The 27451-nt window shown below is 47.5% G+C and overlaps 1 long non-coding RNA gene across 1 annotated transcript in view; it reads left to right on the top strand.

The window, feature by feature from the left end:
• The window catches only part of LOC140411592 (uncharacterized), a 51931-nt gene extending 27861 nt beyond the window's left edge, over positions 1–24070 (top strand). Inside the window, exons 4-6 of the long non-coding RNA XR_011940885.1 lie at positions 18154–18354; positions 20243–20397; positions 22570–24070. This is a non-coding gene — a long non-coding RNA (uncharacterized lncRNA). The remainder of the gene's footprint in view (positions 1–18153; positions 18355–20242; positions 20398–22569) is intronic.
• The last annotated feature ends 3381 nt before the right edge of the window (positions 24071–27451 follow it).

Below are 27451 nucleotides of genomic sequence, written 5' to 3' on the forward strand. Positions count from 1 at the left end.
ACACCCGCGAGCTCACTGTAAATGTAAAAGATTGAGGGAAAGAGGGAGGCTGGGAGAGGGAGAGGCAGACAGAGAGAGAGAGATGGAGAAATGGAAGGAGGGTAGGGCAGCTGAACAGGGAGGGGCTGGGAGGGGGTGTGAGGGGCTCAGGAAGGGTAGTGGAAAGAGACAGAGTGTAAGTGGGGGGTGTCCACCTCTGCCGTGGGACTGTTACTGGGATCTTGCTGTGCAGAACTGCCTTCATTGTGACTGTAATTGATTCATTGACTGGAGATGGTTTGGGATGTGGTTGTGGAATGTTAAACATTAAAACATGTCCAGAGTGGCGGCACTTTATTCAGGATGATAAGACAGAACATTTTAAAGGACATTTCGATCGAGCGTTGACAAGGGCCTGGAATGTAAAAGGCGGTGACTGGAAGCGGGCTTAAATTGCCAATCAGAACGTTAGTCATGTCACATTTACATGGAAAAGGCCAGGGACCATTTTAATTCACTTTACTGAGTTTCTGAGTGCAGAATGTTCTTGTCTCTCTGTCTCTTCCAGATTTCTCTCTGTTGGAGAGAATTGGGCGGTTGCGACATCCAACGTGTGGTGACATTCAAGGCTCTGGGCCTAGTGCTGGGCAGAGGGATGAGAGCAGATTAGAGAATTTACACTTGTCTCTCCAGGCTTGGTGGGTGGAAGGGCCTGTTCTGTACGGTTTGATTCTGTGGAGATCCGGCTCAGAGAGGGAGAGGGAGAGAGAGAAATGAAATGAGAGAGAGGGAGAGAAATGAAATGAGTGAGGGAGGGAGAGAAATGAAATGAGAGAGAGGGAGGGAGGGAGAGAAATGAAATAAGAGAGAGGGAGAGAGAGAAATGAAATGAGATGGAGGGAGGGAGAGAAATGAAATGACAGAGGGAGAGAGAGAAATGAAATGAGAGAGGGAGGGAGAGAGATGAAAAGTGAGAGAGGGAGAGAAATGAAAAGTGAGAGAGGGAGAGGGAGAAATGAAATGAGAGAGAGGGCGAGAGAGAAATGAAATGAGAGAGGGAGGGTGAGAAATGAAATGAGAGAGAAAGAGAGATGGAGGCAGAGGTAAGTGATGGAAGTTGAAGGCTGGGGATGTGAAGGGGATCTGGAGGGGTGGGGGAGAGAGAGACAGAGTGTTGGAGGGGTGCCCTGCACCATCATGGTACTGCCAGTGGGATCTTGCTGTGTAGAATTGCCTTCATGGCTCATGTACACTGACTGGAGGGGTGATTGGATCTGATTGTGCAATTAGGACAGAGATAGGGGAGAGTGCAAAGCCAGAGGGAGAGGAGAGAGAGACAAGAGTCATGAATGGGGGGTTCCTGGTGTAGAGTCAGGGTCCAGCGCCCTCCCTCCCGGCCGACACAACCCGCCCCATATTCCTCGCATGGCAACAGTGTCCACACTGGGGGTGGGGAATGTTGGGGGCTGTGTGGGTGAAAGAGCCAGTGAGGCGATGGGGTGGGAGGGGGTATCCAGAGACAGCAAAGCAGAGGTGGACACTGGTTGGTGGGTCAAGGGAGGGGGGGGGATAAAGTCACAGGATCTGACGGTCTCCAGTGTGGGATCTTGCTGTGTGAGGCTGAGGGAAATATTGACGTGGGGCGGTGGGACTGGAGAATCAATCTCCACTTGGGAGAGGTGAGCTTTGATCAGGAATAGTCAGCGTGGCAGAGGGAGGCCGTGCTGAACCAATGGGACTGAATTATTTGAGGAGGTGACCAGATGAGGGTGGTGCAGTTGATGTAGTTTACCTGGATTGCAGCCAAGCCTCTGGCACATGGGAGACTGACAAAGATGTTAAATGCACAAGGGAGATCGGGTAACTTGGAAGCAGAACTGAGTTAGTGATAGGACACAGAGGGTGGTGGGAGAAGGCTGTTTGTGTGACTGGAGGCCAGTCATAGAGTTAAAGATGTTTACAGCACGGAAACGGTCCCTTCGGCCCAGCGTGTCCATGCTGCACAGTTTCTATCACTAAGCTAGTCCCACTTGCCCGCATTTGGCCCATATCCCTCTGTACGCATCCTGCCCACGGATGGGAGGGTTCCTGCCCCCCTAGACACCGCCCCACATTCCTCGCACAACAACTGCGGCAATTCTCACCTCAAGCACCTTTTTTTTCAAATCCGGCCGATACCACATTGCAGTGTGTGTGTGGGATCCTGCTGTGCAAGGATGAGGGACATATTGAAGTGGAGTAAGAGGGGGTAGTTTGTTTGGAGACAGGTAAATGTTTTCGGGTGTTTGTGGGATTGGACTGTTCGCTGCCACTGTACCATGGAACATACTGACTTCCAAGTGTTTGTGAGAGAGGGAGAGGCGACTGATGGAAGGGAAAGGGTCAGTATTAATACTGAATGAGGAAACAGCAGCAATCCTGGAGCCAGTGGCTTGGGAGACATCATCTTTGACTTTAATGCGTTTTTGACAGTAAAATTCTCTCGTCCCACATTGTTGTAATGAAGTAAAGATGCTCCATCTGTGCAGTAATTGAGTAGCAGGTGCTACATCGGTGTTGTAATTAGTTAGCGGGTGCCCCAATTAATCATTGTGCTCCCTCAGTGTTGTAATTGGGTATCACGTGCTCCGTCAGTGTTGTACTTGGTTTTCGGCTGCTCCGTCAGTGTTATAATTGGGTATCGGGTGCTCCCTCCATGTTGTAATTGGTTATCGGGTGCTCCCTCAGTGTTGTAATTGGTTATCGGGTGCTCCCTCAGTGTTGTAATTGGTTATCGGGTGCTCCCTTAGTGTTGTAATTGGTTATCGGGTGATCCCTCAGTGTTGTAATTGGGTATCAGGTGCTACCTCGGTGTTGTATTTGACTACCGGGTGCTCCCTCAGTGTTGTAATTGGTTATCGGGTGCTCCCTCAGTGTTGTAATTGACTATTGGGTGGTCCCTCAGTGTTGTAATTGGGAATCGGGTGCTCCCTCAGTGTTGTAATTGGGTATCGGGTGCTCCCTCAGTTTGTAATTGGTTTTCGGGTGATCCCTCAGTGTTGTAATTGGTTATCGGGTGCTCCCTCAGTATTGTAATTGGTTATCGGGTGCTCCCTTAGTGTTGTAATTGGGTATCGGGTGCTCCCTCAGTGTTGTAATTGGTTATCGGGTGCTCCCTCAGTGTTGTAATTGGTTTTCGGGTGCTCCCTCAGTGTTGTAATTGGTTATCGGGTGCTCCCCCAGAGTTGTAATTGACTATCGGGTGCTCCCTCAGTGTTGTAATTGGGTATTGGGTACTCCCTCAGTGTTGTAAATGGGTATTGGGTGCCCCCTCAGTGTTGTAATTGGGTATCGGGTGCTCCCTCAGTGTTGCAATTAGGTATCTGGTGCTCCCTCAGTTTGTAACTGGTTTTCGGGTGATCCCTCAGTGTTGTAATTGGGTATCGGGTGCTCCCTCAGTGATGTAATTGACTATCGGGTGCTCCCTCAGCATTGTAATTGACTATCGGGTGCTCCTTTAGCTTTTTAATTGGTTATCGGGTGTTCCCTCAGTGTTGGAATTGGTTATCGGGTGCTCCCTCAGCGATGTAATTGGTTTTCGGGTGATCCCTCAGTGTTGCAATTGGTTATCGGGTGCTCCCTCAGTGTTGTAATTGGGTATCGGGTGCTCCGTCAGTGTTGTAATTGTGTATTGGGTGCTCCGTCAGTGTTGTAATTGGGTTATCGGGTGCTCCCTCAGTGTTGTAATTGGTTATCGGGTGCTCCCTCAGTGTTGTAATTGGGTATCAGGTGCTCCCTCTGTGTTGCAATTGGGTATCGGGTGCTCTCTCAGTGTTGTTAATGGGTATCGGTTGCTCCCTCACTGTTGTAATTGGGTATCAAACAAAGAACAAAGAAATGTACAGCACAGGAACGGGCTGTTCGGCCCTCCAAGCCCGTGCCGACCATGCTGCCCGACTAAACTACAATCTTCCACACTTCCTGGGTCCGTATCCTTCTATTCCCATCCTATTCATATATTTGTCAAGATGCCCCTTAAATGTCCCTATCGTCCCTGCTTCCACTACCTCCTCCGGTAGCGAGTTCCAGGCACCCACTACCCTCTGCGTAAAAAACGTGCCTCGTACATCTACTCTAAACCTTGCCCCTCTCACCTTAACCTATGCCCCCTAGTAATTGACCCCTCTACCCTGGGGAAAAGCCTCTGACTATCCACTCTGTCTATGCCCCTCATAATTTTGTATACCTCTATCAGGTCTCCCCTCAACCTCCTTCGTTCCAGTGAGAACAAACCGAGTTTATTCAATCGCTCCTCATAGCTAATGCCCTCCATACCAGGCAACATTCTGGTAAATCTCTTCTGCACCCTCTCTAAAGCCTCCACATCCCTCTGGTAGTGTGGCGACCAGAATTGAACACTATACTCCAAGTGTGGCCTAACTAAGGTTCTGTACAGCTGCAACATGATTTGCCAATTCTTATACTCAATGCCCCGGCCAATGAAGGCAAGCATGCCGTATGCCTTCTTGACTACCTTCTCCACCTGTGTTGCCCCTTTCAATGACCTGTGGACCTGTACTCCTTGATCTCTTTGACTTTCAATACTCTTGAGGGTTCTACCATTCACTGTATATTCCCTACCTGCATAAGACCTTCCAAAATGCATTACTTCACATTTGTCCGGATTAAACTCCATCTGCCATCTCTCCGCCCAAGTCTCCAGACAATCTAAATCCTGCTGTATCCTCCGACAGTCCTCATCGCTATCCGCAATTCCACCAACCTTTGTGTCGTCTGCAAACTTACTAATCAGACCAGTTACATTTTCCTCCAAATCATTTATATATACTACAAAGAGCAAAGGTCCCAGCACTGATCCATGTGGAACACCACTGGTCACAGCCCTCCAATTAGAAAAGCATCCCTCTATTGCTACTCTCTGCCTTCTATGGCCTAGCCAGTTCTGTATCCACCTTGCCAGCTCACCCCTGATCCCGTGTGACTTCACCTTTTGCACTAGTCTACCATGAGGGACCTTGTCAAAGGCCTTACTGAAGTCCATATAGACAACATCTACTGCCCTACCTGCATCAATCATCTTAGTGACCTCCTCGAAAAACTCTATCAAGTTAGTGAGACACGACCTCCCCTTCACAAAACCGTGCTGCCTCTCACTAATACGTCCATTTGCTTCCAAATGGGAGTAGATCCTGTCTCGAGGAATTCTCTCCAGTAATTTCCCTACCACTGAAGTAAGGCTCACCGGCCTGTAGTTCCAGGGATTATCCTTGCTACCCTTCTTAAATAGAGGAACAACATTGGCTATTCTCCAGTTCTCCGGGACATCCCCTGAAGACAGCGAGGATCCAAAGATTTCTGTCAAGGCCTCAGCAATTTTCTCTCCAGCCTCCTTCAGTATTCTGGGGTAGATCCCATCAGGCCCTGGGGACTTATCTACCTTAATATTTTTTAAGACACCCAACACCTCATCTTTTTGGATCACAATGTGACCCAGGCTATCTACACCCCCTTCTCCAGACTCAACATCTATCAATTCCTTCTCTTTGGTGAATACTGATGCAAAGTATTCATTTAGTACCTCGCCCATTTCCTCTGGCTCCACACATAGATTCCCTTGCCTATCCTTCAGTGGGCCAACCCTTTCCCTGGCTACCCTCTTGCTTTTTATGTACGTGTAAAAAGCCTTGGGATTTTCCTTAACCCTATTTGCCAATGACTTTTCGTGACCCCTTATAGAACATAGAACAATACAGCGCAGTACAGGCCCTTCGGCCCACGATGTTGCACCGAAACAAAAGCAATCTAACCTACACTATGCCATTATCATCCATATGTTTATCCAATAAACTTTTAAATGCCCTCAATGTTGGCGAGTTCACTACTGTAGCAGGTAGGGCATTCCACGGCCTCACTACTCTTTGCGTAAAGAACCTACCTCTGACCTCTGTCCTATATCTATTACCCCTCAGTTTAAAGTTATGTCCACTCGTGCCAGCCATATCCATCCGCGGGAGAAGGCTCTCACTGTCCACCCTATCCAACCCCCTGATCATTTTGTATGCCTCTATTAAGTCTCCTCTTAACCTTCTTCTCTCCAACGAAAACAACCTCAAGTCCATCAGCCTTTCCTCATAAGATTTTCCCTCCATACCAGGCAACATCCTGGTAAATCTCCTCTGCACCCGCTCCAAAGCCTCCACGTCCTTCCTATTATGCGGTGACCAGAACTGTGCGCAATACGCCAAATGCGGCCGTACCAGAGTTCTGTCCAGCTGCAACATGACCTCCCGACTCCGGAACTCAATCCCTCTACCAATAAAGGCCAACACTCCATCGGCCTTCTTCACAACCCTATCAACCTGGGTGGCAACTTTCAGGGATCTATGTACATGGACACCTAGATCCCTCTGCTCATCCACACTTTCAAGAACTTTACCATTAGCCAAATATTCCGCATTCCTGTTATTCCTTCCAAAGTGAATCACCTCACACTTCTCTACATTAAACTCCATTTTCCACCTCTCAGCCCAGCTCTGCAGCTTATCTATATCCCTCTGTAACCTGCTACATCCTTCCACACTATCGACAACACCACCGACTTTAGTATTGTCTGCAAATTTACTCACCCACCCTTCTGCGCCTTCCTCTAGGTCATTGATAAAAATGACAAACAGCAACGGCCCCAGAACAGATCCTTGTGGTACTCCACTTGTGACTGTACTCCATTCTGAACATTTCCCATCAACCACCACCCTCTGTCTTCTTTCAGCTAGCCAATTTCTGATCCACATCTCTAAATCACCCTCAATCCCCAGCCTCCGTATTTTCTGCAATTGCCTACCGTGGGGAACCTTATCAAACGCTTTGCTGAAACCCATATACACCACATCAACTGCTCTACCCTCATCTACCTGTTCAGTCACCTTCTCAAAGAACTCAATAAGGTTTGTGAGGCATGACCTACCCTTCACAAAGCCATGCTGACTATCCCTGATCATATTATTCCTATCTAGATGATTATAAATCTTGTCTCTTATAATCCCCTCCAAGACTTTACCCACTACAGACGTGAGGCTCACCGGTCTATAGTTGCCGGGGTTGTCTCTGCTCCCCTTTTTGAACAAAGGGACCACATTTGCTGTCCTCCAGTCCTCTGGCACTATTCCTGTAGCCAATGATGACATAAAAATCAAAGCCAAAGGTCCAGCAATCTCTTCCCTGGCCTCCCAGAGAATCCTAGGATAAATCCCATCAGGTCCCGGGGGCTTATCTATTTTAAGCCTGTCCAGAATTGCCAACACCTCTTCCCTACGTACCTCAATGCCATCTATTCTATTAGCCTGGGGCTCAGCATTCTCCTCCACAACATTATCTTTTTCCTGAGTGAATACTGACGAAAAATATTCATTTAGTATCTCGCCTATCTCTTCAGACTCCACACACAATTTCCCATCCCTGTCCTTGACTGGTCCTACTCTTTCCCTAGTCATTCGCATATTCCTGACATACCTATAGAAAGCTTTTGGGTTTTCCTTGATCCTTCCTGCCAAATACTTCTCATGTCCCCTCCTTGCTCATCTTAGCTCTCTCTTTAGATCCTTCCTCGCTACCTTGTAACTATCCATCGCCCCAACTGAAACTTCACACCTCATCTTCAAATAGGCCTCCTTCTTCCTCTTAACAAGAGATACCACTTCCTTGGTAAACCACGGTTCCCTCGCTCGACGCCTTCCTCCCTGCCTGACCGGTACATACTTATCAAGAACACGCAGTAGCTGATCCTTGAACAAGCCCCACTTATCCAGTGTGCCCAACACTTGCAGCCTACTTCTCCACCTTATCCCCCCCAAGTCACGTCTAATGGCATCATAATTGCCCTTCCCCCAGCTATAACTCTTGCCCTGCGGTGTATACTTATCCCTTTCCATCATTAACGTAAACATCACCGAATTGTGGTCACTGTCCCCAAAGTGCTCTCCTACCTCCAAATCCAACACCTGGCCTGGTTCATTACCCAAAACCAAATCCAACATGGCCTCGCCTCTTGTTGGCCTGTCAACATATTGTTTCAGGAAACCCTCCTGCACACACTGTACAAAAAACGACCCATCTATTGTACTCGAACTATATCTTTTCCAGTCAATATTTGGAAAGTTAAAGTCTCCCATAATAACTACCCTGTTACTTTCGCTCATATCCAGAATCATCTTCGCCATCCTTTCCTCTACATCCCTAGAACTATTAGGAGGCCTATAAAAAACTCCCAACAGGGTGACCTCTCCTTTCCTGTTTCTAACTTCAGCCCATACTACCTCGGAAGAAGAGTCCCCATCTAGCATCCTCTCCGCCACCGTAATACTGCTCTTGACTAGCAGCACCACACCTCCCCCTCTTTTGCCTCCTTCTCTGAGCTTACTAAAACACCTAAACCCCGGAACCTGCAACATCCATTCCTGTCCCTGCTCTATCCATGTCTCCGAAATGGCCACAACATCGAAGTCCCAGGTACCAACCCATGCTGCCAGTTCCCCTACCTTGTTTCGTATACTCCTGGCATTGAAGTAGACACACTTCAAACCACCTACCAGAACACTGGCCCCCTCCTGCGTCGTCAAATCTGTGCTCCTGACCTCTATACTCTCATTCTCCCTTACCCTAAAACTACAAACCAGGTTCCCATGCCCCTGCTGCATTAGTTTAAACCCCCCCAAAGAGCACTAACAAATCTCCCCCCCAGGATATTTGTGCCCCTCAGGTTCAGATGTAGACCATCCTGTCTGTAGAGGTCCCACCTTCCACAGAAAGAGCCCCAGTTATCCAGAAATCTGAATCCCTCCCGCCTGCACCATCCCTGTAGCCACGTGTTTAAATGCTCTCTCTCCCTATTCCTCATCTCACTATCACGTGGCACGGGCAACAACCCAGAGATAACAACTGTTTGTTCTAGTTCTGAGCTTCCATCCTAGCTCCCTGAAAGCCTGCCTGACATCCTTGTCCCCTTTCCTACCTATGTCGTTAGTGCCAATGTGGACCACGACTTGGGGCTGCTCCCCCTCCCCCCTAAGGACCCGGAAAACACGATCCGAGACATCACGTACCCTTGCATCTGGGAGGCAACATACCAAACGTGAGTCTCTCACGCTCCCACAAAATCTCCTATCTGTGCCCCTGACTATAGAGTCCCCAATTACTAATGCTCTGCTCCTCTCCCCCCTTCCCTTCTGAGCAACAGGGACAGACTCCGTGCCAGAGGCCCGTACCCCATGGCTTACCCCTGGTAAGTCCCCCCCCCCACAAGTATCCAAAGCGGTATATTTGTTTCTCAGGGGAACGACCGCAGGGGATCCCTGCACTGATTGCTTTTTCCCAGTCCCTCTTACAGTTACCCACCTATCTCCAATCTTTGGTGTAACTAATTCCCTGAAGCTGCTATCTATGACCCCTTCTGCCTCCCGAATGATCCGAAGTTCTTCCAACTCCAGCTCCAGTTCCCTAACTCGGTCTTGGAGGAGCTGGAGATGGCAGCACTTCCTGCAGGTAAAGTCAGCAGGGACACTAACTGCATCCCTCACCTCAAACATCCTGCAGGAGGAACATTGTACTCCCTTCCCTGCCATTCCTCTAACTTTCTACCAAGATCTGGCTAACAACTAAATTAAATTTTTTATAAAAAATAATAATATAATAAAATATGGTACTTACCTCAGACCAATGGGTTTTATTATGAGGTTAGAGGAAGAGGGCGAGTGGGAGACACTACACGTGTAGTGTCTCGGGTTTCCTCTCCACCAGAATTTATTGGTGAGGGTCTTCCCAGACGTCCGCGGGTCGACTTCCTGTTCCCGCCTAAAACACTAATTTAAAAAAAAAACCTTCTAGCCCTCCTGACTCCTTGCTTAAGTTCCTTCCTACTTTCCTTATATTCCACGCAGGCTTCGTCTGTTCCCAGCCTTTTAGCCCTGACAAATGCCTCCTTTTTTTTTCTTTTTCTTTTTCTTTTTCTTTTTCTTTTTTCTTTTTCTTTTTCTTTTTCTTTTTTTTCTTTTCCTTTTTCGGGTGCTCCGACAGTGTAATTGGGTATCGGGTGCTCCGTCAGTGTTGTAATTGGGTATCGGGTGATCCCTCAGTGTTGCAATTGGTTATCGGGTGCTCCCTCAGTGTTGTAATTGGGTATCGAGTGCTCCGTCAGTGTTGTAATTGTGTATTGGGTGCTCTGTCAGTGTTGTAACTGGGTTATCGGGTGCTCCCTCAGTGTTGTAATTGGTTATCGGGTGCTCCGTCAGTGTTATAATTGGGTATCGGGTGATCCCTCAATGTTGCAATTGGTTATCGGGTGCTCCCTCAGTGTTGTAATTGCGAATCGAGTGCTCCGTCAGTGTTGTAATTGTGTATTGGGTGCTCCGTCAGTGTTGTAATTGGGTTATCGGGTGCTCCCTCAGTGTTGTAATTGGTTATCGGGTGCTCCCTCAGTGTTGTAATTGGGTATTTGGTGCTCCGACAGTGTAATTGGGTATCGGGTGCTCCCTTAGTGTTGTAATTGGGTATCGGGTGCTCCCTCAGTGTTGTAATTGGGTATCGGGTGCTCTCTCAGTGTTATTAATGGGTATCGGTTGCTCCCTCAGTGTTGTAATTGGTTATCGGGTGCTCCGTCAGTGTTGTAATTGGGTATCGGGTGCTCCGACAGTGTAATTGGGTATCGGGTGCTCCCTCAGTGTTGTAATTGGTTATCGGGTGCTCCCTCAGTGTTGTAATTGGGTATTGGGTGCTCTCTCAGTGTTGTTAATGGGTAGCGGTTGCTCCCTCAGTGTTGTAATTGGCTATCGGGTGCTCCCTCGGTGTTGTAATTGGGTATCCGGTGCTCCGACCGTGTAATTGGGTATCGGGTGCTCCGCCAGTGTTGTAATTGGGTATCGGGCGCTCCCTGAGTGTTGTAATTGGGTATCAGGTTCTCCCTCAGTGTTGTAATTGGGTATCGGGTGCTCCCTCAGTGTTGTAATTGGGTATCGGGTGCTCCCTCAGTGTTGTAATTGGGTATCGGGTGCTCCCTCAGTGTTATAATTGCCTATGGGGTGCACCGACAGTGTAATTGGGTATTGGGTGCTCCCTCAGCGTTGTAATTGTAAACCAGAGGGGCTGAAAGGGTCGCAGTCCTCAGCAACGGCAGGGAGCTGGATAGACACAATAGGTACAGCTGCTTCAGGAGGGACAGAGGTGCAGGAAAGGGGAGTTGCCTTTTTCATTCAGGGGAATTCACGGCAGTATGAAATAACTGAGGAATCATCCAGCGATGTTTTGTGGGTGGAACTAAGGATGGGATGGTGACCTCATTGGGATTGTACCCAAGTAGTCAACAGGAATTAGAAGATGAAACATGCAGGGAGATTGGGGAAACTTGCAGGAGTAATAGGGTGGTCACACTGGCGGATTTCTATTTTCCTAAAATAGTCTCTGTCAAGGTTGGGGAGGGTGGGGCGGTGGTGAAGGAAAGAGTGAGTGTGCAAGAGGTTAGGGGGAGTCTGAGGGAGAGAGAGTAGGGGGAGCCTGAGGGGGAGAGGGTAGGGGGAGTCTGAGGGGGAGAGGGTAGGGGTTGAGACAGAGGGAGAGAGGGTAGGGGGAGTCTGAGGGAGAGAGAGTAGGGGGAGTCTGAGGGGGTGAGGGTAGGGGGAGTCTGAGGGGGAGATGGTAGGGGTAGAGACAGAGGTGGAGAGGGTGGGGCAGAGACAGAGGGGGAGGGAGGGGGAGAGGGTAGGGTAGAGACAGAGAGGGAGAGGGTGGGGAGGGGAGACAGAGTGTGGGGGAGAGACAAGAGGGGGAGAGGGGGAGAGGGAGAGGGGGAGGGGGCAGAACCCAGCAATGGGTGGGGGGAAAGCCAGCAGGGGGGCAGAGAAAGACAGAGAGAAAGAGAGAAAAGACAGAGAGAAATAGAGAAAAGAACTAGAGAAAAGATAGAGAGAAGAAAGAGAGAGAGAAAAGACAGAGTAAGAGAGCAGCACTCTGAAGGGTGCGGGGGGGCGGGGGGTAGGTGCAATATGGTTAAGGGGTGTACAGAAGGGGTTGGGTGGGAAATGTCTAGTTTACCATGTTGATGGTTATGTTATTATTGCTTTTGTTATAAAAATTTTGCAAATACTTCAATAAAAATATATTTTTTTAAAACAACTAAATTGTAGCATCGTCTGGCAGTGTTTATAAAATGGGTTTTATAAAACAGATTGGGGGCAGTCCCAGAATGTTGCTGTGCCTTTATTATTTCAATAACACTTTGCTTTAATCAATTTCCAGCTTTCTCTTTCTCTCCCCGAGGAGAGTTGATTTTGAAGCTTGGACGACGCAAAGAGAATCTTTCCTCGGCGAGGAATCCTCAGACAGGAGTTCTAACCTGAGAGAAACAGAATAAATGTCAATGTGTCTTTGTCCGTCATTATTGGGGTTTCATTATTCTGATCGGCACTCAAGCGTTGGGCTCGATTTTGTTTTTTTGGGAGGGGGGGTCAGGAGTCTCAGTGACTCTGGGGGTGAGGCGGGGGGGGGAAAGAGGCAGGAGACAGTGTCTCTGGGGGGAGTGGGAGACCGGTGACATTTGCACACCAAGGGTTGGGTGAGTTATTCCAGTGAACAAGATGTCGTGTGGGAGCTGGAGGGAACGCAGCCTCAGGAGGGGATTAAGGAGGTGGAGTGGGGGAGCAGGAGGGAACGCAGCCTCAGGAGGGGATTAAGGAGGTGGAGTGTGGGAGCAGGAGGGAACGCAGCCTCAGGAGGGGATTAAGGAAGTGGAGAGTGGGAGCAGGAGGGAACGCAGCCTCAGGAGGAGATTAAGGAAGTGGAGAGTGGGAGCAGGAGGGAACGCAGCCTCAGGAGGGGATTGAGGAGGTGGAGTGGGGAGCAGGAGGGAACGCAGCCTCAGGAGGGGATTAAGGAAGTGGAGAGTGGGAGCAGCAGGGAACGCAGCCTCAGGAGGAGATTAAGGAGGTGGAGTGTGGGAGCAGGAGGGAACGCAGCCTCAGGAGGGGATTAAGGAAGTGGAGAGTGGGAGCAGGAGGGAACGCAGCCTCAGGAGGAGATTAAGGAAGTGGAGAGTGGGAGCAGGAGGGAACACAGCCTCAGGAGGGGATTGAGGAGGTGGAGTGGGGAGCAGGAGGGAACGCAGCCTCAGGAGGGGATTAAGGAGGTGGAGAGTGGGAGCAGGAGGGAACGCAGCCTCAGGAGGGTATTAAGGAGGTGGAGAGTGGGAGCAGGAGGGAACGCAGCCTCAGGAGGGGATTAAGGAGGTGGAGAGTGGCAGCAGGAGGGAACGTAGCGTCAGGGGGGGATTAAGGTGGAGAGTGGGAGCAGGAGGGAACGCAGCCTCAGGAGGGGATTAAGGAGGTGGAGAGTGGGAGCAGTAGGGAACACAGCCTCAGGAGGGGATTAAGGAGGCGGAGAGTGGCAGCAGGAGGGAATGCAGCGTCAGCGGGGGATTAAGGAGGTGGAGAGTGGGAGCAGGAGGGAACGCAGCGTCAAGGGGGATTAAGGTGGAGAGTGGGAGCAGGAGGGAACGCAGCCTCAGGAGGGGATTAAGGAGGTGGAGAGTGGGAGCTGGAGGGAACGCAGCCTCAGCAGGAGATTAAGGAGGTGGAGAGTGGGAGCAGGAGGGAACGCAGCCTCGGGGGGATTAAGGAGGTGGAGTGGGGGAGCAGGAGGGAACGCAGCCTCAGGAGGGGATTAAGGAGGTGGAGTGTGGGAGCAGGAGGAAACGCAGCCTCAGGAGGGGATTAAGGAGGTGGAGAGTGGGATTTGGAGGGAATGCAGCCTCAGGAGGGGATTAAGGAGGCGGAGAGTGGGAGCTGGAGGGAACGCAGCCTCAGGAGGGGAGTAAGGAGGTGGAGAGTGGGAGTAGGAGGGAACGCAGGAGGGGTCTGGTGTGTAATTAATTAAATAGTGCATTTGCAACTTCATTTCATTTGAACTCTCCCCCTGTGGGTCAGTGTTTTGTAAGGGGTGGATCGAAACCCCCAGCTCTGTATCCACATTGGCAAAAAAATGTGTACAATCAACCTGACCTGAGGATTATGTTTTTTTTCCAGGGGGGATATTTTTGGGGGAAGAATGTGGGGGGGGGGGGTGGGCGGGGATTATATTTGGGTGGAAAATATTTGGAGGGGGCGGTTAGGGGGGCAATTTGGGCCGGGCAATTTTTGGAGGACAAATTGGGAGGGTGGAATTTTGGGGGGCAAATTGGGAGGGGGTAATTTGGGGTGGGGAATTTTTTTGGGGGGGGCAATTTGAGGGGGGTAAATTGGGCAGGGGGAATTTGTGGGGGGCAAATTGGGAGGGTGGAATTTGTGGGGGGGGCAAATTTGGGGAGGGGCAAATTGGGGAGGGGGAATTTTTGGGGGTCACATTTTGGGGGGTGCAATTTGAGGGGGGCAAATTGGGAGAGGGGAAGTTGTGGGGGGCAAATTTGAGGGGGCAAATTTGGGCAATTTGATGGCTCAAATTTGGGGGGGAAATTTTTTTTTGTGGGGGGCAATTTGAGGAGGGCAAATTGGGGAGGGGGGAATTTTGGGGGCAAATTTTGGGGGGCAATTTGAGGGAGGGAATTTGTGGGGGGGGAAATTTGAGGGGGCAAATTGGGAGGGTGGAACTTGTGGGGGGGGAAATTTGAGGGGGCAAATTTGGGGGGAAATGGGGGCAATTTGAGGGTGTGAAATTGAGGGGGAAGTAATTTTGGCCGGGGGAGGGGCAAATTTGAGAGTGGGCAAATTGGGAAGGACGAATTTGTGGGGGGGGCAAATTTGAGGGTACAAATTGGGAGGATGGAATTTGTGGGAAGGGGCAAATTTGGGGAGGGGCAATTTGTGGGGCAAAATTGGGTGGCAATTTGAGGGGGGCAAGTTGGGAGGGTGGAATTTGTGGGGGGGACAAATTTGGGGAGGGGCAAATTGGGGAGGGGGGAATTTGAGGGGTCAAGTTTTGGAGGGGGGGCAAATTGGGAGAGGGGAATTTGTGGAGGGGGCAAATTTGAGGGCGCAAATTTGGGCAATTTGTGGGGGCAAATTTGGGGGGGAAATGGGGGGGCAAGATGAGGGGGGTAAATTGGGTGGAAATGGGGCAATTTGAGGGGGGAAATTGAGGGGGGCATAAAATTGGGGGGGACGTAATTTTGGAGGGGGGAATTTTGGGGGTCAAATTTTGGGGGGGCAATTTGGGAGAGAGGAATTTGTGGAGGGGGCAAATTTGTGGGGGGCAAATTGGGAGGGTGAAATTTGTGGGGAGGGGGCAAATTTGGGGAGGGGCCAATTGGGAGGGGGAATTTGTGGGGCACAAATTTGAGGGGGCAAATTTTTGGGGGAAATGGGGGGGCAATTTGATTGGGGGGGGAAGTAATTTTGGCCGGGGCGGGGAAAAAATTGAGAGCGGGCAAATTGGGAGGGGGGAATTTGTGTGGGGGGGGCAAGTTTGGGGAGGGGCAAATTGGGGAGGGGGGAATTTGGGGGGGCAATTTGAGTGGGGCAAATTGGGAGGGGGAATTTGTGGGGGGCAAATTTGAGGGGGCAAATTGGGAGGGTGGAATTTGTGGGGGGGGAGAAATTTTGGGGGGCAAATTAGGAGGTGGGAATTTGGGAAGGGGAATTTTTTTTGGGGGGGTCAATTTGAGGGGGCAAATTGGGCGGGGCGAATTTGTGGGGGGCAAATTGGGAGGGTGGAATTTGTGGGGGGGGGAAATTTGGCTAGGGGGAATTTTGGGGGTCAAATTTTGGGGGATGCAATTGGAGGGGGGCAAATTGGGAGAGGGGAATTTTGGGGACAAATTTCAGGGGGCAAATTTGGGCAATTTGAGGGCGCAAATTTGGGGGGCAAGTTGAGGGGGGCAAATTTGAGGGAGCATAAAATTGGGGGGGAAATAATTTTGGCCAGGGGGGCAAATTTGACAGTGGGCAAATTGGGAGGGAGGAATTTGGGGGGGGGGCAAACTTGAGGGAGGCAAATTGGGAGGGTGGAATTTGCGGGGGGGGGGATATTTGAGGGGGCAAATTTGGGGGGGAAATGGGGGCAATTTGAGGGCGGGAAATTGAGGGGGGCATAAAATTGGGGTGGAGAAGTAATTTTGGCTGGGGGGGGCAAATTTGAGAGCGGGCAAATTGGGAGGGGGAATTTGTGGGGGAGGCAAATTTGAGGGGGGCAAATTGGGAGGGTGGAATTTGTGGGGAGGGGGTAAATATGGGGAGGGGCAAATATGGGGAGGGGCAAATTGAGGGGGGCAAATTGGGCAGGGGGAATTTGTGGGGGGCAAGTTGGGAGGGTGGAATTTGTGGGGGACAAATTTGGGGAGGGGCAAATTGGGGAGGGGGGAATTTGGGGGGTAAAATTTGGGGGGGCAAATTGGGAGAGGGGAATTTGTGGAGGGGGCAAATTTGAGGGAGCAAATTTGGGCAATTTGTGGGGGCAAATTTGGGGGCAAGATGAGGGGGGCAAGTTGGGTGGGAAATGGGGGCAATTTGAGGGGGGCATAAAATGGGGGGGAAGTAATTTTGGAGGGGGGAATTTGGGGGCTCAAATTTGGGGGGGCAATTTGGGGAGGGGCAAATTTGTGGGGGGCAAATTGGGAGGGTGGAATTTGTGGGGAGGGGGCAAATTTGGGGAGGGGCAAATTGGGGAGGGGCAATTGGGGGGGCAAATTTGAGGGGGCAAATTGGGAGGGGGGAATTTGTGGGTGGCAAATTTGAGGGGGTAAATTTGGGGGGGCAATTTGATTGGGGGGGGTAATTTTGGCCAGGGGGGGAAATTTGAGAGCGGGCAAATTGGCAGGGGGGAATTTGTGGGGGGGGGCAAGTTTGGCGAGGGGCAAATTGGGGAGGGGGGAATTTGGGGGGGCAAATTTTGGGGGGCTCATTCCAATCTCACGGCCGGAACAATCGGGAAGGAACAGGGCAGCTGGTACAGGTGAATACCATAATATGGAAACGGCCGTCGAAGTCACTCACCATCCTGACTTTCACTGTCTCTGTATAGAAATCTTCGATCTCCCTCCCGAAAAGAACTGAGGGTGACTTACACCGCAATCATGCATGGGTTCAATTAAGCAGCTCATCACCTTCTCAAGGGTAATAAGGGAAGACCATAAGAGCTGGCCCAGCCATAAATGCTCACATTCCGGAAGTGAATATATGTTTTTTAAAAAGCAACACACATCTCGCTATCTCCATAAACTCATCGAGGCAGGGAAATTAACTTATTAATAGTAAGCTTATCCAGCCTCCAGGTCAATCCCTTCTCTGCAGCGTTTCGGCATCTAGCACGTTGCTGATAGCTATACCTGTTTCCAGGTCACAGGTTACTCCCTCTCCCTGTGCCCTCCACCAACTCCTACCACAAACTACACCACAGTAAAATCCTTAAGTCCAAAAAAGATCTCTATGCCTAGAATCAAATCAGCCGCATCGCTGCCTCCTACTGCTGTCTCAGCAAACCTTAATATAGCTGTCAAATTATTCAGCCACCACTTAATTCTATTTCAGCCGCTTAAAAAAATCAAAGTCTTAGTAACGTCCTCCAATGTATACAGTGTGCAGTGTCTCTATAAATTTCCTTAGCCCCTTCAATGATTTATTCAACAACAATAGCCTGTAAGCCTCTAAATCATCCCTATCACCAGAAACCTTTTTCCAGCCCTCACAACACCCCTTATTTTAAAATGTTGATGCAGTGTTTCTCACTCTGTCCATCGCTGTAAGTTCCTCCAGCCACTGCAATGTCCCTTTTCTCTGCCATATCCTCAAACTCTTGTCAGAATTTCGCTTGAGCGGAAGTGTTTTGCAGGAATGGGGCTTTCATTCATGGGGCTTTTCGAGTTGGTCAAATGATTGTTTTAATTTGAGTCGCACTTGAATTAAATTCTGTGCATCAGCAACGCAAAGTTCTGTACTTCCCAATCAGAAATAACATTTATTGCTCAAAGCCAAACTGAATTTAGATATTTAAAGAGCACAGCTCCGGAGAGAGGTTATTTGACATTTTGAATTGCATTACTCAATGGTGGCAGTAAAGTGAGATATATTACGAAAGCAATATGAAAAATGGTAATCTTGACTTATGCTGTTTTATTGCACAGTAACGTTGCTGGGAGAACGATTTCCTCATGTGGCCTGGATTCTATTATTTAACCTCCTTGCTAAATATGTTCTATTGTAACAGGGCATTTGCTCGCTGAGGTAATGAGAAAAACAACATTGTAACTTCCATATCCCCACGGAATTTGCAGAGAGTATAAATGAAAGGATTAGAGTGATTGCCTGCAACCGAAACGGACAAGTCACGACACACAGAAAATGCATTTACCAATTCAACAAGTGGAAAAAGTATTCTACACAGTCATTGCCATTATTGGCGTCCCTCGTAAGTGGTCATAACTTCGGAAATTGTGTGAATATTTGTGTAACGTGCTCTCTGCCTTTACTCTGTGTCTGATAATGTTATGTGCTGATCTCATGGTGACCTTTGTGTCCAGACAGAATAAGTATTATCATTTCGCTGATGGAGGAAAGTTCACTAATGTTACAAGATGTTATTTGTGCAAATTCTGTTTCAACCTTCTTGTCAAGTCCAATCTGCACAATAGATCCTCAGTGCTGACTAGACGCTACCATAATAGGAAATCGATACCCTTTTGTACGCTGCTTGTTCATGCTCAAAAGATTAAAGTACAGTGCAACCTGAAATCCCACGACGTGATCGCATAGGGAAAGAAAAAATGCTTTGTTAAGTAACTGAACAAAGTTTTATAGAGATGATTTCGCGCTGCAGGAAGGGACAGATCACTTCAAAGGGAATATGCTTGCAACATATAATACGTTGAAGGAAATATACTACCTGATACTGGAAATCACTGCAAGGGTTGGAACATGTTACAGAGATAGACAACACTGTAACCGCTCGAAAAGGTTGCAGTGATAGAGGACATTTTAGAGATTAGAGACATTAGACATTTTAGCTTATAGAGATCGGAACATTTGTAAAAGACATTATCACGGATGTGAGCGAACATCCATTTCGAAAGTTTGCAGGTTTTTGAGAACGCATTTAATTACAATAGGGATATTGTAATTTCTGGAATAATTTACAGAGATAGGGCACAATGTAACAGCCGCAACCAGTTAAAGGATAGGAGATACTGTCAAAGCTGGAGCAGGTTCCAAGGATAGAGAATATTGTATCAGCTGGAACAGCTTACAGAGATCGGGGATCGGAGAAAAAGTGTTTTATTTTCTGGTTACAGCTGGTTTGGCTAGTAATGGGGTTATGGTTCAATGTCACAGTGGTCAGCACTGCTGCCTCACAGCAGCAGGGACGGCTGTTCAATTCTGGCATTGGATGACTGTGTACAGTTTTCACATTCTACCCGTGTCTGCGAGGGGTTCCTCCGGGTGCTCCGGTTTCTTCCAAAATGTTAGGTGGATTGGCCATGGTGAATGCATGGGGATAGGGTAGATAGAGTGCTTTTTCAGAGGGATGGTGCAGACTCGCTTGGCCAAATACCTACTTTCTGCACTGCAGAGATTGTACGGATCAGGTGTTCATGTAGCTGAGGTCTGGATGCTCCTTTCTCTTTAATTTCCATTGCCCTCCGGGGCCAGGAAACACGGCGCTTCTGAGCTTGGAAAGAAAATCATCATTCAAATCACAGAGAATCGCAGAGTCATTGCCTAGTGTTAGATTATTGTTAGGGAAGCTGTTTAGGCTCCGAAAGATTAGGAAAAAAGAATTAAAGGGTAAGTAGATAATTAGATCTAAGTAAGAAGCAAAAGGAATTCGGAAGTCAAGTTATGTTAAGATCAGATACAATGCCGGAGCATAAGCAAACGAAAGGAAACTGCACCTGGCAAAGGGGAAGTACGTTGAAGCCATTGCGGGACAGCTCGGTCACATGGAATGCGTGTCCTGTAATACGTGGGAATTCTTGGGTGATTCAGCTGCCCGGCTACACCACCTTTATTGAAAGCTGCAGAAACCTGAACGCGGGAATCTGGATCGAGCGACAGCTGGAGCCAATATGAAACATTCTCCAGCTGAGAGCCACATCGATTATCCTTTCAAAGAAGTGATGACATGACAGTGTAAAGGCCTGACGGTGTGATGGGTGACCTCAAGGAGTCCAAGAGAAAGAGGTGCAATGGGCAGCGGTCCACTAGTGCTTCCTTTGTCAATCTGTTACATATATTCTTTTGCTGGTGCGGGTGTTACGTGCTCGGAGCTTCATACTCAGAAGCATATTTGTGCCCCACAGGCGATTGTGTTACAAAGGATAGAAGGAAGAAGAAGTGAGGAGCAGTCGTAATGGGATAATTAGCTAGCTGGGGAAGCAAACCGGCGTCGATGTGGCCAAGTCAATGACTGCAAGATGGATTTCAGCTTCCCGAGTGCGAGAGTTAAAGAGGCCAGGTGATGTTACAGTTAATTCCTCAGGGGACGTTGATCACACAGATAGAATTCGAGATTGGTACCAAGGGCCTGGTTAAGCAAGGGGGTAGGTTGCTGAGGCGATATTCTAGAAAGATAGGTCGGTGATCGTAGATCAGGAAATCGTATGCAGTAATCTTCAGATTGATCCAAATCACACGTGCAAAGTAAATGTAGAAAGAGGAGAATAAAATAATTAATTGCGTTGCCAGGAACATGGTTTAGGAGGGAGAACAGAAGATGATTGGTAAATTGGGAAGGTAGCATCTGTAATTGGTGGAAATTCTGTACATCAACATGACTGGGACAACGGACCTCGCATGTACAGTTGTTAGTGGTGATGAGAGGAGGGATGGGAGTGGGGTATTTTGGATTTGACAGTTAAGTTAGACTTTCAGAGGCATGAAGGAAGATGAGAGTATGCCCAATGATTTGTAAGTGGTGGGTGACTGAAAGATAAAAGATGTAAAGATTCAAAAGAGTGCAGCAGATGAAATTGACGGTTTAAACTTTATATTTGGAAATACAAATAGTCAGCAGGAGCAGCTGATGTGCTGAGGGAAGATAGACACACGCCAGTATGATATCATCGCTAGAACGAATCATAGAGGTCAACATAGCAACTCAAATTTCCCGGATGTTGTTTTTTAGGGCAGGATAACGGAGAGACAAATTGCTGGTTCAGGAATATTGGTGAGCGATTAAATTGCAGCTGCAAGGAGGCGTCTTTATATTAAATTAAACATCAAATGTTTGCCCAGGAATTTAGCCCACAAATCCAAAATGCCAATCACAATACTGGGGAGTGCTGCAAACCTAATTAGACGCCATAAATATGTAAACATTCTCTAAGCGCAAAAGAAAACAAGGAGACTGTAATAGACGATCTTTACCCAGACAAATACCAGCTGGGAAACGATTAGTTTGAGGAGGATAGGGGTCATAAAGGCCCTTACCGGAATGAGACAGGGTGCAGAACAGATTTACCGGGATCTTTCCTGGGTTGATCATTTCAGCTGTAAGGACATAACATAAGAAGTAGAAGCTGTATTCGGCAATTCAACCCAGCAGGCTCGCTCCGCCATTCAATATGATCATGGCTGGTCTCATCTTGGCCTCAGCTCCACTTTTATGCCATTTTTCCGTAACCCTTCAACCCATTACTAATTAAAAATCTGCCTATCTGCTACTTTGTAGAGGTGGTCAGGCTGGGGGTTTCCTGACAGCAAGGAAAGTTGAGGGAGGACATGATTAATGTGGTCTACATTATGAGCCACATGGATACGGTTGATTAGAAGGAACATTTCCGCTGAACTGAGGAGTTAGCACCCAGGATGCTTGGAGGAAAGCAGTGGAGCTGTAAAATGATGTAAGAGTTCTTTACTCAAAGTCTATTGACAGTTGTTTTTTCAGATGAAGCCCAATAAATCTTGTTTTCCTTAACCGGAGACAACCTGATCGAATATCAGGACATCCCATTTTGAACAAAATGTGACCAAAATGGGAATCAATGATGGGAATCCGAAAGGGTTGTCAGATTGTAATTGGAATTAAGTATATAAATGCTTTGTTAAAATGGAGCAACACAAATGGAATACCCGAAGATATAGACATAATAGATTACCAAAGTTAAATCCCTGAGCGTTCTCTCAAAAATTATCTTGTTAAGGCAAAGTGCATCTATTTGGGAACTGCCTTCGATTCAATTGTTTCCCAAAGTAGCTGCAGTCAAGAAATTCTGATATTTCCCGAAAACGAAAAAGACAATGAATGCAATTAAGTCGCTTTAAGAAAAAACAGAGAGGGAATTCCGGATGGACTGATCAGAGGTTTCCAATCCTCACTGGATACAGATGAATTGAGGTGGGATTAGAGTTCTGCTAAAGTTGTCGTCTTCTCTAAAAGATTACGAATTACAGTTTAAATCCCATGTCGGCGGTGGTAGAATTATTGGAATCAATTTTGAAGTTAATAAGAAATACATTCGAATTTATTAGAAGTTAAAATCGCCTGTATTATCACTGCATTGTTATCGCTGCTGCCTCAAATGAATCGATCTAAACCAGTGGCTTTGACATCTCCTAAATTACGACAGCAAATGTTTGCATTCAAAGTGAAAACGTTTTCATTATAATTCAGACTTTTTTTTGACAGCTTGATTCCTCCGGTCAGAGATACCTCTCCTTTTTCCACGCTTGAAATGTACGCCCGCCAGTTCATTCTAAAACACAACATCTTATATCCCAAATGATCTTCTTTATTCTGAGCTCAGATGTGTGCTCCAAAACATACAATTTGTCAACCTCAGTTTGCTTCTCTCTGGCCTCCATACTCCACAGAACTCGAGCGATTTTAAAATGCTTTTCGGGAAATACTTTGCCAGAGACGCATAACGATCCGTTCTTCCGATGAATATCCATGCACCATCTCTCTCTGAGAAATTCCAAGGACAACGTTTGGAATTGATTAGTTCAGTTTTTGCCATATTTTTTCAAATTTGAAATCATTCCTTCTTCGACCGCTCTGATTTGGATAATCGACGGAGCTCACACTTTCCTGACCCTAATCGCTGATCCATTGATTGCTGTAGAATGTATGCCTGGGAACACGTGGTGTAAACATTCTGGACACTTTAACTGTAGTTGTGCCGCTGTGTAGCTTGGATTTGTCCAGTTATTCTAATGTTGTGTAGAGTAAGTGCACGTGTCCAGCACAAGGTACCACCTAGACATATTTTACAGGACTGCGATGACGCTGTTGGTGCTATTTCCTCCTTTTTCCGTTGAACAATGTCAAATCAACATTTCTCCTTATTTGCAGCACTTTCGTCTTGTAGTATTGCATCACTGATTCTCCCTCGACTTCCATACCACCATGTCAGAGAATCTTTTGACCAGCTAACTTTATCGTGAGATTACATTCTCCCCTGCTCACGTGACCATTTCCCTTCCCTCCCCAATTTCCGAGCATGATTTGTCTACACTATGTGTTTTACCATCGCAATTAAATTCCATCTGCTAATGCCAACTTGCACGCCAGTGCTTCAGAAATGTGTTCATTATTCCAAATCAAGGGCTGTCCTTCACTGAGGACCTCGACCCTGTTCATCAAATTTCCTGATTTGATTCGCCAGTTCCACTGCCTCCATGAACCATGATATTACTCCTTGTTTCCCCAATTTGCATCCCAACAAACTAAACCTTGGTGGCATGTGACATGTTGAGCCATGCTCATCACTCATTGAACATTCCACTCTCTTCCTCTCCTCGTCCTCTGCAAGAACTCAACCTACGTTTTCTCAATTAAGGTCGGCATGTTTACATTTGCACTGAAAATTATTCCATCACTGCAAAAGTTGCAACATTTGTCCCTTCAACGCCATCGTTTCTTTTCTCCAGAGCTTGCCGGCAATGAATCGAGGGGACGCGGTCTGGGGAGCACTCGATCCTGTTGGAAACCTGATCTTGTAGTTATGTGAGCAATTTGAAGGCCGGATTTTAGATTGTGTCTTATTCCGGGTAGTTGAGATCAGAGCCCGTGGCAAAGGGAAAGGTTTGTTTATTTACACAGTCCAGATCGCAAATTTTGTTTCTATTTTGGGATATATGTCTACGTCTGTCAGCCTAATACTTACCGTTCTTTCAGACCTAATGATGTAACGTGAAATAAACGTATCAACTAAGTAAACAATGAGTTGTTCTTTCATATACTTTCCAAATTTAATTTAAGACCATAAGACCATAAGACATAGGAGCGGAAGTAAGGCCATTCGGCCCATCGAGTCCACTCCGCCATTCAATCATGGCTGATTTCAACGCCATTTACCCGCTCTCTCTCCATAGCCCTTAATTCCTCGAGAAATCAAGAATTTATCAACTTCTGTCTTAAAGACACTCAACGTCCCGGCCTCCACCGCCCTCTGTGGCAACGAATTCCACAGACCCACCACTCTCTGGCTGAAGAAATTTCTCCTCATCTCTGTTCTAAAGTGACTCCCTTTTATTCTAAGGCTGTGCCCCCGGGTCCTAGTCTCCCCTGCAAATGGAAACAACTTCCCTACATTCACCCTATCTAAGCCATTCATTATCTTGTAAGTTTCTATTAGATCTACCCTCAACCTCCTAAACTCCAATGAATATAATCCCAGGATCCTGAGACGTTCATCGTATGTTAGGCCTACCATTCCTGGGGTCATCCGTGTGACTCTCCGCTGGACCCGCTCCAGTGCCAGTATGTCCTTCCTGAGGTGTGGGGCCCAAAATTGCTCACAGTATACTAAATGGGGCCTAACGAATGCTTTATAAATCTTCAGAAGTACATCCCTGCTTTTATATTCAAAGCCTCCTGAGGTGAATGACAACATTGCATTTGCTTTCTTAATTAAGGACTCAACCTGCAAGTTTACCTTTAGAGAATCCTGGACTAGGACTCCCAAGTCCCTTTGCACTTCAGCATTATGAAATTTGTCACCGTTTAGAAAATAGTCCATGCCTCTATTCTTTTTTCCGAAGTGCAAGACCTCGCACTTGCCCACGTTGAATTTCATTAGCCATTTCTTGGACCACTCTCCTAAACTGTCTAAATCTTTCTGCAGCCTCCCCACCTCCTCCATACTACCTGCCCCTCCACCTATCTTTGTATCATCGGCAAACTTAGCCAGAATGCCCCCAGTCCCGTCATCTAGATCGTTAATATATAAAGAGAACAGCTGTGGCCCCAACACTGAACCCTGCGGGACACCACTCATCACCGGTTGCCATTCCGAAAAAGAACCTTTTATCCCAACTCTCTGCCTTCTGCCTGACAGCCAATCTTCAATCCATGTCAGTACCTTGCCTCGAATACCATGGGCCCTTATTTTACTCAGCAGTCTCCCGTGACCTTATCAAAGGCCTTTTGGAAGTCAAGATAGATAACATCCATTGGCTCTCCTTGGTCTAACCTATTTGTTATCTCTTCAAAGAACTCTAACAGGTTTGTCAGGCATGACCTCCCCTTACTAAATCCATGCTGACTTGTCCTAATCTGACCCTGCACTTCCAAGAATTTAGAAATCTCATCCTTAACAATGGATTCTAGAATCTTGCCAACAACCGAGGTTAGGCTAATTGGCCTATAATTTTCCATCTTTTTCCTTGTTCCCTTCTTGAACAGGGGGATTACAACAGCGATTTTCCAATCCTCTGGGACTTTCCCGGACTCCAGTGACTATTGAAAGATCATAACTAACGCCTCCACTATTTCTTGAGCTATCTCCTTTAGAACTCTAGGATGTAGTCCATCTGGGCCCGGAGATTTATTAATTTTTAGACCTCTTAGTTTATCTAGCACTTTCTCCTTTGTGATGGCTACCATATTCAACTCTGCCCCCTGACTCTCCGGAATTGGTGGGATATTACTCATGTCTTCTACTGTGAAGACTGACGCAAAGTACTTATTTAGTTCCTCAGCTATTTCCTTGTCTCCCATCACAAAATTACCAGCGTCATTTTGGAGCGGCCCAATGTCAACTTTTGCCTTCCGTTTGTTTTTAATGTATTTAAAGAAACTTTTACTATCATTCCTAATGTTACTGGCTAGCCTACCTTCATATTTTATCCTCTCTTTCCTTATTTCTCTCTTTGTTATCCTCTGTTTGTTTTTGTAGCCTTCCCAATCTTCTGACTTCCCACTACTCTTTGCCACATTATAGGCTTTCTCTTTTACTTTGATGCATTCCCTAACTTTCTTTGTCAGCCATGGCTGCCTAATCCCCCCTCTGATAACCTTTCTTTTCTTTGGGATGAACCTCTGCACTGTGTCCTCAATTACTCCCAGAAACTCCTGCCATTGCTGTTCTCCTGTCTTTCCCACTAGGCTCTGCTCCCAGTCGATTTTCGTCAGTTCCTCCCTCATGCCCCTGTAGTTACCTTTATTTAACTGTAACACCTTTACATCTGATTCTACCTTCTTTCTTTCAAATTGGAGATTGAATTCTACCATATTATGATCACTGCCTCCTAAGTGCTCCCTTACTTTAAGATCTTTAATCAAGCCTGGCTCATTACATAACACTAAGTCCAGAATGGCCTGTTCCCTCGTGGGCTCCATCACAAGCTGTTCCAAAAAGCCCTCCTGTAAACATTCAATGAATTCCCTTTCCTTGGGTCCACTGGCAGCATTATTTACCCAGTCCACCTGCATATTGAAGTCCCCCATGATCACTGTGACCTTGCCTTTCTGGCATGCACTTTCTATTTCGTGGTGCATTTTGTGCCCCTGGTCCTGACCACTGTTAGGAGGCCTGTACATAACTCCCATTATGGTTTTTTTGCCTTTGTGGCTCCTCAACTCTACCCACACAGACTCCACATCATCTGACCCTATGTCATTTAATGCTATTGATTTAATTTCATTCCTAATTAACAAGGCAACCCCGCCCCCTCTGCCCACCTCCCTGTCTTTTCGATAGGTTGTGAATCCCTGGATGTTTAAATGCCAGTCCTGAACCCCCTGCAACCATGTCTCTGTGATGCCTACCACATAATACCTGCCAGTCACAATCTGGGCCACAAGCTCATCTACCTTGTTCCGTACACTGCGCGCATTTAAATATAGCACCTTTAATTCTCTATTGACCGTCCCTTTTTGTTTTTTTAGTGTGGTGGACCTTGGTTTACTGAGCCTTTCCATACACTGTGTCATATTTTGTGGGATGGGGACTATCGTAACCTCTCCTGAGTTTTGTCTTTTCATGCTTTTTTGTATTCCTAAGCAGCTACGCTTCCCACTGATTACTTCACCTCTTGGTTCCCTGACTTTCCCTTCCCCCCCAATCTTTAGTTTAAAGTCCTATTGACCACCCTATGTATTCTTTTCGCCAGATCACTGGTCCCAGCTCGGTTCAGGTGGAGACCATCCCAACGGTATAGGTCCCCCCTTTCCCAAAACTGATGCCAGTGTCCCATGAAAAGTAACCCCTCTTTCCCACACCACTCTTTCAGCCACGTGTTAACTTCCCTTATTCTTGCCTCCCTATGCCAATTTGCACGTGGCT

This window comes from Scyliorhinus torazame, chromosome 4, assembly GCF_047496885.1.
Source record: "Scyliorhinus torazame isolate Kashiwa2021f chromosome 4, sScyTor2.1, whole genome shotgun sequence".
Lineage (NCBI taxonomy): Eukaryota > Metazoa > Chordata > Chondrichthyes > Carcharhiniformes > Scyliorhinidae > Scyliorhinus > Scyliorhinus torazame.